This window comes from Danio rerio, chromosome 19, assembly GCF_052040795.2.
Source record: "Danio rerio strain M-AB ecotype USA chromosome 19, GRCz13ab, whole genome shotgun sequence".
Classification (NCBI taxonomy): domain Eukaryota; kingdom Metazoa; phylum Chordata; class Actinopteri; order Cypriniformes; family Danionidae; genus Danio; species Danio rerio.
In genome coordinates this window covers 19,169,849-19,186,833 of record NC_141039.2, presented here as the reverse complement: position 1 = coordinate 19,186,833, position 16,985 = coordinate 19,169,849, and the positions used below count along the sequence as shown (strand labels likewise).

The 16,985-nt window shown below is 36.3% G+C and overlaps 1 protein-coding gene and 2 long non-coding RNA genes across 8 annotated transcripts in view; 1 reads left to right on the top strand and 2 right to left on the bottom strand.

Annotated features, from left to right (window-relative positions):
- Positions 1–16,985, bottom strand: part of LOC147832527 (uncharacterized) — an 845,986-nt gene that overhangs the window by 249,378 nt on the left and 579,623 nt on the right. The gene's annotated exons all lie outside the window — the stretch shown is intronic.
- Positions 1–16,985, top strand: part of ints8 (integrator complex subunit 8) — a 158,695-nt gene that overhangs the window by 48,459 nt on the left and 93,251 nt on the right. The gene's annotated exons all lie outside the window — the stretch shown is intronic.
- Positions 1–16,985, bottom strand: part of LOC147839580 (uncharacterized) — a 175,132-nt gene that overhangs the window by 80,769 nt on the left and 77,378 nt on the right. The gene's annotated exons all lie outside the window — the stretch shown is intronic.

The following is a 16,985-nucleotide window of genomic DNA, read 5'->3' as shown; positions in this document are numbered from 1 at the left end:
TGCTACCAAGAAAAAAAGGTTAATTTCGAGCCCTGTTAGACCTAAATCGGTAGTGGAAATTTCGAGTTTTAAGAAAATATTAAATGTAATAGAGCCCCGTTACATTATTTCTTCATAAGGCAGTTTCAGTCAGATAATTTCTGCTTTCAGATCCACTAAAATGGCAGGTGACAGTCAATTCAAGCAGATCTGTGCTGTCTGAAGAAAAGGTGGACACTCATCTTCCTGAAAAAAAAAAAAAGTAAAAATAGATCGAAACTGAGCTCCTTATGAAAACTAAATTGTTCTTTTCTTTTTATTTGTTTAACTACAACAATATTACATTTATTTTTTATAGTAAACTTTTTGGTTTTGAGTATAAAGAAGGATTTGTTTTATTTGCTGCTAAGCAGAAACCCCAGAAGTATAGCTCTATCACTGTTAATAGATGATTTTGTTAGGTTTAATACATAAAAAAAAATTTAAATCAGAGAAATCCTCTGGCTTTTTTCCTCTATTTTATTTTATTTTTTTGCTGTATCGAAAACATACCGAACCGTGACACCACTGTTTTCTGACTATAGACTAGTCAGAAAAACTATTCTCTTCAGTGCAGCCATCTTAACTAAGTAAACTAAAATTAAATAAATAACTGCAGTGTAGACAAGTGAAAGTTCTTCTTTAAAAACACCATAATATCCACATTCTCTGGTGAGAGGCTTGATCTCTGTGCAGACACAGACGCTCATTTTTGATTATCTGTTTCATTTAGATAGATAGGATACCGTTTAAATTAATGAAAAAATATACATATAATGAGTTTGTAAAGGGTTTTTCCATGACATATTCACCAATAAAATACATTGCAGTTGTGTCTAATACTAATGTTATGGTTGTAGCCGGCTATATGTTTGCCTCTCGATCTCTCTCTCTCTCCCGCTCACTCCATGCCAGTCATTTATGTAGGTCTGCCTTCATGACAGCTGATGCCTGTCATTTTTGTGGATCCGCCTTCATGACAGCTGATTGGTCCGGAAACCTATCTATTATCATTTGGCGACGTAGCGCGGGAATATCATTTGGCGACGTAGCACGGGAATATAAAAAGCATGTCAGGAAGAGCGGGAGAGATCGCTTTTTCCTTTGATCTCGTTTTCCGTGTATTTTTCTGACATGATTATGATTTTCGTTGTTTTTGCTTAACTTTTTTCTGGGCAAAATTTTTTTAGCATTACTTTTGCCCACTTTAAGAAATTTTGTGAGGTTTGTACATTTTTATTTCAATTGATTTGTATGTTATTTTTTGGCTCGGCTCCTTTTCGACAATATTGAGCTATATCTCCTCACTCTCACTCTCACTCTTCTCAGTGTAAGGTGGATAGGGAAGATGTCATACGATTTCCATTTTGCCAACACGTAAAAAATGTATTTTTAAAGACATAAGGTAAGAGGTGAAGGTCATCTTTGTATTTATTTATTTTATTCTACAGTTCAGAATAGGGAAGAATATGGCGCACCGCGCTGAAGACTTTTTTTCTTTTTATCAGTTTTTAACGAGATAAGGGTTTATTCATGAGTTAGAATTTTGTTATATTTCTTTCTTTTGTTTGGCTTCACTATCATCCCCTAGCTTGAGTTTAACAAATTTTTGTTTGATACTTTGTTTGAATTTGCTACTTTATTATATTATTTTTATTAATTTAAATATTTCTCTTTTTTTGTATGTATTTGGGGATTATTCTGGTTTCACTTTTGTGCATTAAATCACTTTTGTTGGCAGTTCTTTTGCTTACTTTCTCACATTGTGAAATTACCTCACTTTTTAAATGTTTTTCCTTATAAGTTTCGTGAAACAGTTAAGACAGATCTACGACACGAATTCCATTCCTGTAATCTACTGGAAAACCAAAATGTTCCCTCAAAGATGACTTAAATGTGTCTGGGGGATCTGCAATCTCAGTACTATGTAAAGCAGCCATCCTGCGTACAGTAGTAACGAGTGTGATGCTCACTCAAGTCATATGACATGCACTAAAAAGAATATAATATTTAGAACAAAAGCTCATCATTACTAAAACAATTTAACCACATGTGATAATAAAGATGTGTTTAAATTGGTTCAATTAGTTAGAGACAAGTGACGTCAACCTTAACAATGGGCAGCAGGGTTTTCGCGATACGTATTGTGGTTGGTATGTCTCGATATTTCTGTTCGGTTTTAATATCGTTACACCCCTAGTGGTTGCTAAGATGTTGCTAGGGAGTTCTGAGTGATTGCTAGGCGGTTGCTATGGTGTTGCTAGGGTGTTCTGAGCGGTTGAAAAGGCATTGCTAGAAAGTTGTTAGGGTGTTCTAAGTTGTTGCTAAGGCATTGCTAGGCAGTTGTTAGGGTGTTCTAAGTGATTGCTAAATCATTGTTAGCGTGTTCATTGGTTGCTAAGGCATTGCTATGCGGTTGCTAGTATGCGGTGCTTAATCTTGATTTGACCCCACACATGATCTTAATTTAGCTTTTTTACGATTCATCCAATTATATTTTTAAGGTCAGGAGAGAAGTTTAAAGGCAGTCGCACAAGTTGTCACAACAACATGGACATCTTCAAATGGTGTTAAAAGTGTCACATACTGTTTTTATAAGATATAATTCACCCAGAAATGTAATTTCTGTCTTCATGTGATGCGAATTCACACTTAAGCTGACAGCGAGCTGTTTGTTTACCACTGACAACGCGTGCGTGCACACCAATAATGCCTACTTTAGTAAACAGAACCTGCATATGCTGTGAATAACTGGTAGTAAAGTTGTAAATAATGTTCAGTTTGTTGTACAGAGCGATCGTTTAAGAGCTGCGCTTAAAGAATGATTTGCATGTGTGTTGTTTTCTCAGAGTGAAGGCAGACATGAGCCGCATGTCTGGTATTAAGCAGTGTGTAAGCGAGGCGCAACTCTGCGCTGGAGTTTAGAACGGGTTTGTTTTTGTCTAATGAAAAATCTATTTTAGTTTCTCAAAATAGCAACGTGCCAGCAGTGCGCCTCAGAACGTCTTCCTTTTTAGACCAGAACGCCTATGGGCACACATATATGAGTGCTAATGCATTTGCTATTTAAACAGCGTAGCGCAACGCCTCAAAACGACTCTTGCGCCAAGCTGAAACTAGCAAAAACTAGCCACGCCTTGCGCCACATTGCGCCGGGTTTATGATAGGGCCCATAGTGTTGTGCATGAAAATAAATGTTTAACAGTGTCAGTATAACTACCCTAGCTTATATAATGTTGAATATAATGCAAGAGGGAATCTGATAATGACAAATGTCTCATTTTACCAGTGAAAACAAATGGTGTAACAATGTTGTCAGTGACAAATGGCAAGCATGGCCCATGTCTCAAACATAACAATTCAACTTTATAATTATGAATAGTTGTATTCTGATGTCATCATTTTACTGTGAATTAACAAACAGGACATATTAAAAGTCTGTTGAAGTCCACCATAATGACTGTAACAAATGTAACATTTTTAGCAACAGCAGACCTACACATAGGCCTATTATTATTGTTGTTTTACCATACGTTTGAGAATTAACAATAATAATAGCCTACTCATATTAACCTTTATTTTACATCTACAGAATCGTTAGAAAATCGTGATCTTGATTTTAAAGCAAAAAAAAAAAAAAATGTGATTTACATTTCGGCCAGAATCTTGCTCCCCTAGTTGCTAAGGTGCTTTAGGTGGTTGTTAAGGTTTTGCTAGGCAGTTGCTAGGGTGTTCTAGTTGATTGCTAAGATGTTGCTATGCGGTTGCTAGGATGTTCTGAGTAGGGATGCTCATTTCGGTTAATTTTGCTAACCGACAACTGCCGCTCATTAATCGGTTATTAACGGTTAACTGGTCAGATTACTATTAATTTTATATTAAACAAATTGACGTGACTATTTTGTGTCCGACAAATTAAATATTGCATTTTAAAATACTGATTTATTTTTATATGCTAGCATATTAATAATAGAACATAAAAACAGAGCATCTTCACGCACCTGCATTGTTTAGCACAGAATTGCAGAATAAACTAAATAAAATGAATAAAATAAATAGGACTGCCCTAAATTATTTTCCACTTAAATAATTAATTTATATTACAAATCGAAAACACTGACTGATTATTTTTAATAACCGACATAGGCTGTTTTTTTCCCATCAAATGTTTTTTCTTCCGTCAAATAAAATAGCAGACTTCCTCAAATCACAAAACCTTTTTTACATTTTTAAAGAGCCCATATTATGGGTTTTTGAAAATTCCCCTCCATGTAGTATGTAACACAGCTCTAAGTGAAGTGAAGTATCCAGCTTAGGCTTAAATCTGTAAGAGTACAGTGTTTAAAACGGTTGATTCATTTAAAAAAAAAGAGTCGACTCATAGTGCTTCAAACGAGTCGCCTTGATACAGAGTCATTAGGTGTTTCGCCATGACGTACGAACGAAACCAAGTTATTCATGGGATATTTCAAACCTGCGGCCCCGCCCTTTGACGCAGAAACCCAGACACACACACACACACCCACAAACACAGGCACACAAACATGCCGGTCGATTGAAGTCACACTGCAGATGGATATTATATCGAGTCTCTACCCAAAGATGAAACCTCAGCATTATAACCAAGCAGTTGGAAACTATTGGAAACTTCTGCAAACTACATGCTACAAAGAATACTTCATCGGCGTTTGATAGAGGAAGGATCAGTAAAAAGTAACTTACTGCTGGACGTCAGGATGGGTTTCTTCCTCCATTTCTCAAGTGTAAGTACATGCGATTAAAGTTGTTGCCTCATTTACTCTAGCTTGCAAATGTATTTAGTTGTGATTTGTTACTTGTAACCGCGTGTACTGTATCAGGTTAACTGGCTATATTCTCTTATCGCGTGCAAAATGGGCGAGGGTAGTGTGTGTGTGCGCGTGCGTTGTCGTCCGGAGGTGTGTGTGTGTGCGCGCGCGCAAGGACGAGGGCAATGTGTGTGTGTGTGTGTGTTTGTGTGTGTGTGTTTGTGTGTGTCTGTGAAAAGAGCAGAGTGAAACAAGCTATGTGATCTCCTCGACAGTTTTTGGAGTTTTTGCTCAATAAAATAGTCAGTCGTCATTTTCAAGTCCATCAACTGTATTGACATTGACCCACTGGCAGCCAAAATCCACGCCTACACTATCGAGCGTGTATGAACTGTGATTACTTTTATATTGCTGATTAGCTGTTTGGCTTTTCACTCTGACTGAAGGCAGTCGACCAATCGCAGCAGGCTGTCAACGGTCCAATCAGCGCAGATTAGCTTCTAGCTAAGGAGGGGTTTGGGAACAAATGAATCACTGGACGATTCATACAGGAGTCGCTGGGATAATTTGGTAAAAATAAATGCAGATTATAAGACCATGAAAGTGTTTTTTGACCTTGCATGCATATTAGTCTGTTGTTGGAGACCCTTACAACCAAGATATGACCCTATTTCATGTATAATATGGGCTCTTTAATAGAAATTATTATTTTAAAGTATATGTCCTGATGTATGGTTTCCTTTCGCGGTTCAAGTGCGCGCGCTGCGTGATGAAAAGACAACAACAACGCGCGCATATGTATATATGTGTTGTTTAAATATGATATTGCATTAATTTGTAAATTTATAGAAATTTATGACGCAGATCCAGGTCAACATCAATGCTTTTTTTGGCATCAACATGTTTCATCAACATGTTTCAAACAGCAATATTCTTCTTCCATTTTGCTTCTTTGGCAAATGTGTCTGTAGGCACGGGTTATACGTTATCGTCCCACAAAGTTAAGTATGTCTTGCAGTAAAACAAGTGGCCGACCACAGCTAACATGCTTTTTTTTCATTCCAAAAACGCGAGGCGCACGTCACTGCCTTTATGTTGACAAGGAAAAAAGAGAAGAAGCGCGGTCCTCTTATGAAACGACTGAATCAGCTGGGTATCAATTGTGCAAAAGTGTTGCTGTATATGTTTTTACAAGTGTAATATTTATTACTATTGTGATATTCAAGATTTGTAACATTACATTCATACAGCTCTGGATAACTTAAAACAGCGATTAGACCTTCAGAGCAGCATTAATGCGTCCTGAAGTAAAGCGAAACGGCTATAAACTCCAGCAAGATAGAGTGATTATATACAGAGTCATACTTTATCTTTAAATAAAGTATAACTATAGAAACTGTGTTCATCTTAACTGAAAGCTTCTGCGTGTTTGCTGGCTTCACGCATCGCTCACCTGTCAGCCAGCACATAACCCCAAATGATTAAACAGATAGCGCACAGCACTATACGGTTACAGAAAAGTTTGCGCTGTTATAATCCACTTACCTTTTAATACGTTTTGATGCTTTTATAATCCGCTATTAAAAACAACAACAACAATAACTGAATGTTTTGAATGGGTAATGTAACCGTGGAGGGATGCATTTTGGTCCCCGCCATGGAAGAATGAATGTAGCGGAAACCATGCTCTTTTTAAGTTCTCTGTAGTTGTCTTGACAACACAAACTGCTGCTCTGGGATGATGCTTTTTTGGGTATAGTTTATAAAACTATAAAATGAAACTCAGTTTTGTGTGGGGTTATCATATGGGAAAAATTGCAAAAGATGCCCCTCTTAATGCGAAGGCGCATTCAATCGGCCCCTTATGCAGTCAAACAAAAAATATATAAAATAATAATTTTAATCGTTTAACTGATAGCATTAATCGGTCACAAACGCACCGTTTCGGTTAACGGTTAATCGATTATTTTGAGCATCCCTAGTTCTGAGTGATAAGTGGTTTATCTGCTTTACAAATGGATTGGGAAAAACTGCAGGTAAAAAACATGTTTCATTACCTCTAATGAGTGTTTATGTTTTTATATGATGTGGTAAAATGAAAAAAATATATATATAAAATCCTATGTAGAGCTTTATTATTGATCAGCATTGTCAGTGCTTTAATAACTGATTAGTTCTTTGCATCCTGGGCAGTAGCAACAGCATTGAAAGGGCGTGAAAGCAGTAAAAAAATCTACACTATTATTATTTAACACTATTACACACACACATATATATATATATATATATATATATATATATATATATATATATATATATATATATATATATATATATATATATATATATATATATATTTTTTTTTTTATTATTAAATAGCACAAGTTCACTTTTTAAGTATAGGCTGTAATAATTAAGTTTTTTTTACATATAGTCTAGTATAGCATTACTTTGCATACATTTGTATAGTTTATAAAACTATAAAATGAAACTCAGTTTTGTGTGGGGTTATCATATGGGAAAAAATTATTAAAGTCAATCAGGATTTGTTTGCTTCGTAGATTAGGCTATGTAGGCTATTTTTTAAAAATATCTTTAATGGACTATGAGTAACTGTAATTCTTCAAAATAATAATAGGATGGTTATTTGTTGATTGTACTAAATCATCAAAACATTATCTCTTGATTGAATTTATGACGGTGCTGTGCCGGAGCGCACTCGGAGCGAGAGCAAACCCAGACACTCTGACTAATGACCATTTCCAAAGCAGAGCACATTTTAGAAAGTTTTGCTTTTTTGGCTATTCTCCACTTGTGCAAATAAACGGAGGTGTTTATGACCCGGATCCAGTACAGAGGCATTACCATCAGTGCTGGTTACTTGATTTCTGGACTTGATAAATTGTGTGATTCAATGTAACAGCTTCTCCATAATCCTTGACAGACTGAAGCCAAGCAGCCTTGAGAGTGATGAGTGCGGATTTACTTACAGCCAATCTCTAGGTGCATTCAGACTTAAGTCTGATATGGAAAACAATCTCCTGAGGACACGTTAGGTAAATTTTTAAAGAAAGCAGTGTGCTTTATAACCTCATTTACATCACCCTGGCTAAGGTGTTTCACTTTCTTAACAATAAAATGAAAACATGATATAAAGAACTGCCTATTTTCATTCTGATTTTAGCAACTTAACAGTCACCAAAATGTTGAGGCATCGTGTAGCTACATATTTATGAGCGTCATCTTCACTGTATGCATATCTACAACAAAACAGAGCCTATACCAATACTGCCTCCTTTAATTTTCATTGAAAATACGAAACATACTCTGTCTCTTTTGCTGAATATCAGTTTAATAATCAAAAATAGCCATTAAAAAAGTATAACGTACAATGGGTTTACGCATTGTACGAAATAAATACAAGCAGTCAATGTGCAGAATCGGTGTAGGTGGTTACATTAATTAATATATTAACTTATCTCTGTGCTCACCCAAAACACGTGACCTGAGAACAAGTAATAGATACAAAAGGCCAAAGGTGGGGAATATGTCTTTAGATATGGACAACAAGATGAATTAAATATCACGTTTAACAACTATAGTGAGATTAGATCCAGCGGTAGATCCTTGATAACCAGTTCGATGTGCACAGCTCTCACTCACATTTGTATAATACTTTTCATCTTTATGATCTCCTTTTCTCTCTCTCATTCAGTACAAATAGGCTGTCAAATAACCTACAGTATCTGAATATTTTTTTTACGTGTAACTGAAACGATTTAAAAACAAACCTATTCAAAATATAAACAATGAGGATTCACTTGGCTGTTAAACAATGCAAAATGACTGAATGAGATGTTTATTTTCCTTCTCGCTGAGCCAGCCATTCCTCTGTAGAGATATTGTATAACAGCCTGTTGTAATTTGTTTTAAATGTTGTTTATAGCATTTATTGCGTACACATTTCATACACTTTTATAAGCTGACTTTTATTTTTAGCTGATTTCTGTTTTTAGTGTTGTAAGAATCAGCTCTTTAGTTTAAATCACATTATTTGAAGCTTACACTTAACCTACTCATTTGTCCAACAGATAGAATGGTCGGTGTAAAGCAAATCTGTTTTATGTTATTACGTGGCTAACAATAACAACATAAAACAGTATCTAATTATTTAATGAGCAAGAAAGCAGTATCTGAAGCTGAGGCATTAACTTATAAAGCACACAACACACCAACACAGATGTCAAAAACGAAACACAAGTTTACTGCTACTCCATAACACAATGTACTAATCTACATAAAACAAACAAACGCATATGCACAAAGGCAGTTTGAGGAGAGTTATAATGGAGCGGATTCAACTTCTAGTATTTGCTAAGTTCTTAGCATTGCAACCTGAGAGAAACCATAAAAGCAGAGAATTTCACTACGCTTTGCTAAAATATAATTCACACCAGTTTCAGCAATGGATGGAAATCTTGTTTGTGCTACTTGCGTTTTGACGGACTTTTGTTTTTCTTGACCTGTCCAAAGTGAAATCCCGGCAAAACTGATTGATCAGCGTAGCAACTCCAATGACGTGCTGGAATTCCCTTGTTGGTGAAGAGGGATTTCCTTACTTTCAGGGAAGCTTGGAGTCAGTTGCTAGGGGAAACAGATGTTGGACGAGACAGCTTTGTAGGTGAAGTCCTTCCTAGTAGGACAGGGTTTCAGAGTTTTGATGAGTTGACCCGATGGCTTGTTGTTGAAGCAGTTGCACAAGCAGATCGGGGGTCGAGCCGGCAGCAAGTGAAGGTCGCGGTTTGGTCAGTAATGTAACGAGGCTTTCGGTGAGGCGATGTAACGGCCACAGCAAGAAAAGAGCATTGTCCAGTCAGCGAAGACTGTGACAACTGGCAAAGATGACTGGCAAAGATGACCGGCAAAAGACGACAAAGAAATTTCCTTGTTCAATTTTTTATAGGCTTTGGGTATAGGTCGGGCCTACACAGTGATTGTCCAATCAGAGAATCTGTGGGGTTGGATCACACCCCCATTCCCTCCTCTAGGAGGCTGGGCTAGCACATCATGTGAGGATCATGTTACCAATTTGATTGACAGTTTTAAAAAATAAAGCATTATAAAATAGACACTTTTTATAGTGTGATTTCTTCAAATAAACCAATGCATTTGAAACTTTTCTTTTAATCAATACCAAACATGAAATATTTTACAAACATTCTGTAGATTTCATTCACCACCAATGTCTATAACTCAATAACTGTTTATAACAGTTACATTAAGCACATGGAACATGTACACACTAAAACCTACAAAAACGTAGAAAAAGCATACATTAACAATAAGTAAACACAATTTAACTGAATGTCCGCTTAAATTTTGAAGCTTTTTGATCGGTTCCTTTGTCTGCCTGAGGAATGTGTGTCACAGACGTGGTTCGCAGGTGCAAACCAAAAGGGCTTGCTGAGCAATCTCAAAAAACATTTTAGGGTGTTTTTGAATGTTGAGCCTCCTTTTATTGTTTTAAGATGTAGAGTTAATTACCGAGCATTTGTGATCGGGACTGGCAAGTCATCCTGTGGACAACCTTTTGCTGGGTGCCTGTGGATTGATTAAAAAATGAAATCAAAGCTTAGACATTGTGCTGGATCGTTTTTTATTTAATTACCCTAATTAAACAAAGATAAACCAGGATCCTGTCTTCTCTATATTTCTTAGCTAGAGTTTAGTTAAGGGTCGTCTTTATAATATTTTGCTAAAGGAATTAATTAAATTCATACTTTACCACACAGAGTAACTTGATGGGTTCTAGAAAATTAAGTCAATGTCCACTCCAGTGATAATAAGTTATAAAAATACACTGTTATTAATAAAATAAAATCCAGTGAAAAGTTGAACAAACAAAATACAAATAACAAAAACAAAAATTCCTTACTTTATCCTCCTTTGAGAATAAAGGGCAACCGACCTCAGTATAGAGAAGTCAGAAAGTGCTAGGGCTTGCATAGACTAGTCAAGGGATCAACTACTTCAACTACTAGTCGGCGCTCTCAGAAACAATCGACTTCTCGAGCGTGCATATACCATAAATGACATCAATGACAGCTTCCCATTCAAAACATTCAGCTTTTTTTTTATAGCTGGTTATAATCGCATTAAAACGTATTAAAAGGTAAGTCAGTTATAACATCGTAAACTTTTCTGTGTGTGCGTAACTCGTGTTACTTTTTTCACTAATAAAATACTCAATGCAAATACACAACTTAGCTTGTGTATCAATTTAATTGAATACACACCACTCTACTTCACTTTTTTAAAATATACAACAACATTTAGAGCAGGTAGGTCTTCCTGGAGATCTACCTTCCTGCAGAATTCAGCTCCAACCCTGATTAAACAACTTAAAAAAGTTATTAGGATCTGAAGGAGCACTAGGTAATTGAAGACGGATGTGTTTGATCAAGGTTCCAACTAATTTCTGCAGGAAGGTAGATCTCCAGGAACAGGGTTAGGCACCCATGATTTAGAGCATACAATCCTCAATATTTATGCTTGTTAACATTAATGCACAGTAATCCAACATTAACTGTATTTTCTTTATATGAAAGATGTTTTAAATGTATTGTTCTTAGTTAATGTAAGTAAAAACATTTACATTTATGAATACAACCTTGATATATAGTGTTACCATTTAAAATTTGGGATAATAATAAGCTATAATAAGCTGTCTGTATAAACACACACACGCATAAGCACCAACCAAGTGACACACACACACACACACACATACACACAGACAGCATCACGCTCTCTCTCATTCACAAACACCACACACACACACAAAGACAGCACAAAGCTCTCTCTCTCTCATTCGTGCACACACATAGACAGCAACAAACAAGCTAAATTCACACACATACACACATACATACATACACGTGCTCGCTCGCTCGGGAGTTGGGAGCGATATTATTAGACCGCCGGCTCTCGTCCAAAATTACACCAGTTACCGACCGTTGCCGTGCTTTATTTGGAAATGTATTCCCGCGCCACAAGAAATCTGGTCAGGTCCCGTGGCTGACCTCTAGTTGCAGACCTCTAGTTCAGACCTCTTTGACCGTTATTATAGCCTATAACTTAAATCATATTACAACAATAATAGCAATTTGTTATTCTGAAATTACTAGTATCATAAAAATCTCACATCTATGTTAATGCTGTTATTGCCAGGGTTCCTATCGTGATGGCTCATAATTGTAAATGTAAGACTATTTATCTAGAAGGGTTAGACAGTATTCAAGGTTTTTGCACAAGAGGTTTCTAGGTCCAATAAGCAAGACCTCCAATAACCAAGACAAGTTTAGTTTGAATATAGTAATAAGAAGTTTTTAGTCCTCCAATTTTTAATATCAGCTATACAATTTGTTATTTTTGTAAATTTGTGCAAATTTTCAGGTTAAGAGGAGGTACATAGAGTTGTGTATCATTGGCATAAAACTGTAAACTACTGTTATTTAATGATATTGCCAAGGGGTACATATGTAATGTAAAAAATGGACCAAGAACTGAGCCTTATGGTTACCCCACAAATTGCTTTTATTGGTATGACACCTTCATTAACTGACACAAATAAATAAATTGATTAGCGAGTTCTTAATCATTGTCCTCACGGCCCCCCGCTATGCTTATTTTGTATGTTTTTTTTTTTTTTTTAATCGCTTCTGAGGTTTATTTTGCTTTGAACCTAACTGCTCTGCATTGTAGACATCACAGAATATTCTGCTCTGATTGCAGTTTGAAAGCATGTTCAGTACAATTGGAATCTTGGGCATTATGTGACTTTTATGGTAATCAAATGATTATGGTAATAAACCCTTCACATTGCTGTAATAATTAAAATGTTGCAAACAGTTTGAAGTAAACGTCAAAGTTTAGCAAATTTCCCATTTGCAGGGGTAGAAAGCAGTAAACACTTTGTAGGAAAATTGTTGATTTCTTTTTGGAGTTCTCTTCTAATGAGCTGGTCATCTAAATCAGTTGTGTAAAGCAGAAACATGCAAATAAGAAGCAGTGAGGTGGCCGTGAGGACCAGGATTGAGAACTGCTGGCATAAGCAACAAATTGTGTTATATTTATTGAATAGTCAAATATGCTCTGGAAAAATCTAAAAAAAATAAAAAAATAAAAAAAGGCAAAAATGGCTATTTTGGTCACAAAAGTTGCAGACCCTTGGTCTAGGTGCTATGGCCAAAAAGCGGCACCAGCTCTGTGACAGTTGGAATATCTAACTAATATTTGACCAAGTCTCTAGGCCAGTGGTTGCCAACCCAACAATTGCGATGCCACAGATATGCAGTACTTCATATATCTATGTAAAGCTGGGCGATATGGCAAAAAATTATCACAATTTTTTTCATATCAGTCGATATCGATATTCATCACGATAAACATACAATCTTTAGATCTATCAATTTTACAAGATTTTCAGTATGCCAGTCGCTTTTTGCAGCTGATTTAACACATATAGTGAAATGTTTTAGCTGTCTGACAATATAAATAATAAAATAATAAACAAAAGAACAATCTTAATTCAGCATTTACTGTTATAATTGTTCAACATCAGAAAAAAAATAATAACCCCTGTTTGGAACAATTAAAGGAGAGTTAATGGTCACAAAACTGTCAGTTTTCACATTTTAGTACAGTCAGGATACCTGAGTAAACAACAACAACAATTAAATAAATACCTCCAATATAGACTAATAAAAAATATATATATATATATATATTATCTTTAGTGTAGCCATCTTAACTAAGTAAACTAAAAATAAATAAATAACTGCAGTGTAGACTAGAAAAAGATAAACAGGCTTGTCCTCTCTAAGGACATTTCGAATATTTAATTAAGTGAAGTTCTTCTTCCAGAACAGCACAATGTCCACATTCTCAGGTGAGAGGCTTAATCTCTGTGCAGAGACAGACATAATGCTCATTTTTGATTAAGGATTCATTTAGATAGATAGGTTTCCGTTTAAATTAATGAAAAATATATACATATACTGTGTTTGTAAAGTGCTTTTACATGACATATTCACGAGTAAAATACATTGCAGTTTTGTCTGAAACTTATGGTTGTAGCCGTAAAGGTTGTATTTTTGCCTCCCGTTAGTGATGCGTAAATGGTGGTTATATCTGCGGGCACTGCGGATAAACTGCAGGTCGGGTATAATTAGCTAATTGCAGGTGGGTTGCGGGTGTATAGCGGGACATGGCAGTGGATCAGTGTAAAAGCAGAGATTGGCTTTTGCAGAATGGGAAGAAATGACACATTGAAGGAATAATGAAGGAAGTGCAAGAGCAGCCTACTGTTCAAAGTTTCAGTTGGAGGAGTCAGAGAAAAATCTGCCGTTGTCCTGGGAGAAACAAGATCGCTTATTTCCACGACTGCAGTGCTTTGCGAGGAGAATCATTCCTACAACACGCAGTGTAAGCAAGCGCTCATTAACTGCAGTCTGCAGCTGACCGCGTTTCGGAGGTGAGGCAGAGATGGAACAGCCGCATGGTGATATGAAAAGCAGAGAGCACGCTTTTTCCTTTGATCTCGTTTTTGGTGTAGCTTGCTGACATGATTATGATTTTCATTGTTTTTGCTTAACTTTCATTTGGGTAAAATTATTTTGCCCACTTTGAGAAATTTTTTGCGTTTTGTTAAATTTTATTTAGATTGATTTGTATGTTATTTTGTTGGCTCTGCTCTTTACCGACAATACTGAGCTATCCTAAATCTCAAGTTCACTCTTTTCTCAGAGTAAGGTGGATAGGGAAGATGTCGACCGACTTACATTTTGCAAACACGTAGAAAATGTATTGTTAAAGACATCAGGTAAGAGGTGAACGTCGGGAAGAATGCGGCGCACTGCGCTGAAGGACTTTTTTTTTCTTTTCATTAGTTTTTAGCGAGGTAAGGGGTTATTCATGAATTAGAATTGTTTTGTTATATTTCTTTCTTCTGTTTAGCTTCACTATCGTCCCCTTACTCCAGTTTAACAATTTTTTGTTTGATAGTTTGAATTAACTACTTTATTATATTATTTTTTATTAGTGTAAATGTTGTAGTGTAAATATCCTTAATGCAGCCTGTAGAGCAAGGTTCAAGTGTTCATTGAGATGTGATTGAGATTGTGTTGTCTGTCATATCTTTCATCTCTTTTTGGGGGTTTTTTTCTCGTAAAGGACACTTTCGAAAATGATGACATGAGACTAGCTGCCCTGGTTTTCCAGCACTTTTTTAGGTCTGTAATTTCTTAGCATCTTCATAAGGGTGGGGTTGTTTTAAATGATGAAACAGGCTTGTGGTGTTGCCTGCTTTTGATGACATGAGTTGTCTTGCGCAATGTGCAGCGCACGTTGCTGTTTTGTGTCTGATTGCAAAAAACCAAGTAGCTCAAGACTGAGGTCAAGTGACGTTTCTTTTCAACAATGTCTGTGACTCTTACCTTTTTACCCTTTTTTTTCTTTTTCCTTTAAGTACAAGTAACACTGTATGGCTGTAAACTTGTATGGCGAGCTGCATCCGGAAGGGCAGGCTGCAAAATGCTTGCGCAATGTTACGCATAATGTGTAAATAATATTATCGAGCAATTATCGAACTGTCATTATCATTTTATCGTTATTAAAAATTTTATATCGTGATAATTATCGATATCGAATTATCGCCCAGCCCTATATCTATATGCAGCACTTCATACGTCTATATGCGGCACTTCATATGACATCACGTACCCAACAAGGTGCGAGCCTTAAAGTAATAAGAGGCTGATCACATATTGTGTCTTTTGCATGCTGAAGTTCATTTTTTCAAATGGAGAAATGGCTCGCATACTCAAATAGGGTAGGCACGAGCCTACAGCATGCAGCAAGTTGAAAACATTAAACCGCGAAAACGCAAAGCCCATATGCAGCATGCAAAGCTCTTACTGCTGACAGAAAACAGCTTCAAAAATACACCTCTCACCTCCAATTACACATTCAGTTTAATCAGGCTTTGATCACACAATAACAATTAGCTCCAGTTGCAACTTCAGTAACTAGGGATCTTGGGCTAAAAAAGGTTGGTTACCATCGCTCTAGATCAGGAATCACCAAACTTGTTCCTGGAGATCAGGTGTCCTGCAGATTTTAGCTCCAACCCTAATCAAACACACCTAACCAAGCTAATCAAGGTCTTACAAGGTATACTGTACTTGAAACACCCAGGCAGGTGTTTTGAGGTAAGTTGAAGCTAAACCCTGCAGGGCACTGGACATCCAGGAATGAGATTGGTGACCCCTGCTCTAAGTTTTTAAAATTTTTAGAGGACCGGACCAATAGTCAACAAAGTTTAGACAATAAAATGCAGAGCACACAATTATGTCACTATTTAATAAACATTCATAAAAAAACAATAAAAATGATTAAGTTTACACAATGAGTGCATGTATTTTAAAGACCAGCATCACAAAATATGTCAACTTCATATGAAAAAGGAATAAATGCCACAGGGATTGATTGTTTCACCCTAGTTCATTCATTTATTCGTCCGTTCATTCACTTATTTATAAGATTGTGTTGGTTTTGAGGAAGTGCACTAAGGTTAGGTTGAATGTCTGAGGTGGATAAACGAAGTTGTACAGCAGGGCTATTCAATTAGTTTGTCATGGGGCTCAGTTCATGAAAAGCATCCCAAATGAGGCGCCTTAGAGATAAGGCTTGCAATATGAGTGATGACACAACAGCATATAAGAGCCCATATATTGTATTTTTGCTCCTTAAGACACCCACAATGTATTTTTCTACATTAAAGTGTTAATATATTGTATTTTGAAACTACATAATATCAATGCAACAAAAATTTGGCGTTGTGAGGCCTTTATGATTAGGTATCCAAATGTTTTCGGCTGCTTGCGCCACTCACTGAATGTCAGGTGGCTCAAGCCTTGCTCAGCCTTCAACTGCAGCTCGTGCTGTATTAAAAAGATGCATGACACTTCGTATAATGGCCTTTTTTTTTTTTTTTTGACTAAACTAAATATATTTTTGATACCTTGGTCGCGCTATTTGGGAGAATCTCAACAAATTTAATAGCCCTGTTGTACAGCATGCAAATGATTATCACTGAGAGAGGTTCGGTATCCAGATTTG